This window comes from Pseudophryne corroboree, unplaced genomic scaffold (genome assembly GCF_028390025.1).
Source record: "Pseudophryne corroboree isolate aPseCor3 unplaced genomic scaffold, aPseCor3.hap2 scaffold_2560, whole genome shotgun sequence".
In the NCBI taxonomy this organism is placed as follows: Eukaryota; Metazoa; Chordata; class Amphibia; order Anura; family Myobatrachidae; genus Pseudophryne; species Pseudophryne corroboree.
In genome coordinates this window covers 1,227-2,500 of record NW_026969220.1, presented here as the reverse complement: position 1 = coordinate 2,500, position 1,274 = coordinate 1,227, and positions in this window count along the sequence as shown.

Sequence of the window (1,274 nt, the reverse complement as noted above, 5' to 3'; positions counted from 1 at the left end):
TGAAAGGGTGTAAAGAGGTTCCATCTCGCGGGGCTCCGTCGCCCTTCCGGGATGCCGCCGCCTGGCGCACGGGCGACCGCAGCTTCCGCCGGCTCCCTCCGAAAAGCGCCTCCCGCTCTCCCTGCGTCATCCTGGACGGTCTCGCTCCGAGTCTGCGCTTCTCTCTCGCCCTGCCGCCAGACTCGGCTCCTCTCCCGCGCTCTCTCTCTCTCTCGCTCTGACCTCCGCCCCGTCCGGCCCTCCCGTCCGCGGCGGGGGAGGCCCGGCGGGCGAACCCTTCCGTGCGGCCGCCTCGCCGGAGCGGGGGCGGCGCGCAGGGCCCTCTCCTGGGGCTTGCGAGGAGCGGCCGTCGGGGCTGGCCGCGTCCTCGGATCTCGATGCGACGCTCGTTCGGTTCCTGGGAAATCGTGTGCTCCGCCGGGGTCCGGGGGCGAGCGCCCTTCGCTGGGCGAGGGGGACGCTTCCCCGGCACCCCTGGCGGCGTCGGACGCCTGCGGGTGCCGGCGGACGGAGCAGACCGCGCCGCACGGGGTACGGGTGCGGGGCCCGCCCGGCTCCGGAGACCGGAGCGCTCGGGCGGACGCCTGGGGACCGGACGCCCTCTCCGGGCGGAGGGGTTCCGGGCGCGCCGTGGGCAGAGGGAGGGTCGGGTTCGCCTGGAGCCGGCCGAGACCCCTGGGTTCCGGCCGAGCGATCGTCCCTCCCCGCCGGGGCGCGGGGTGCCACATCGATCGGGTTGCGGAAATGGGAGACGTGGGGCCCTTCTCTCGCGTCAACCGCAGCCCTCCGTTTTCTCTTTTCCGGCTTGACTCTGTTCGCCACCTGTGATGCTCTCTGGCCGGTTCCCTCGGGCGTAGCGGGACGGGCGGCTGCGCGCGACGCTCTCGCGGAGCGTCCTCCGACGCTTCCCCGGGCTCCTGGAGCCGCCTCCCGGCCCGAGGGGTGCCCGTCCGCACTCATCGGCTGAACTTCCGCGAATTGCAGTACCCGATTCGGCCCGCCGGGGGGCGCTGCCGCCGGGGGAAGAGGGGGACGGGCCGGGCCTGGCGCCGGGCTCCGCCGGACGCCCGGCGCTGCCCCGTCTCGGCCTCGGAAGGGGGAGTCGGGGGAACGGGAGGCCGGGAGTCCCGGAGAAAGAGAGAGAGAGAGAGAGAGAGATAGAGAGACCTCCGCGGTTCCGCCTTCGACCGCCGGGGGGCGCCGCGCACCCGTCCGCACGGGCCCGTCCCGGTGGCTCCCGGCAGGGCTCTCCCAAACCCTCTCCCAGGGCCCCG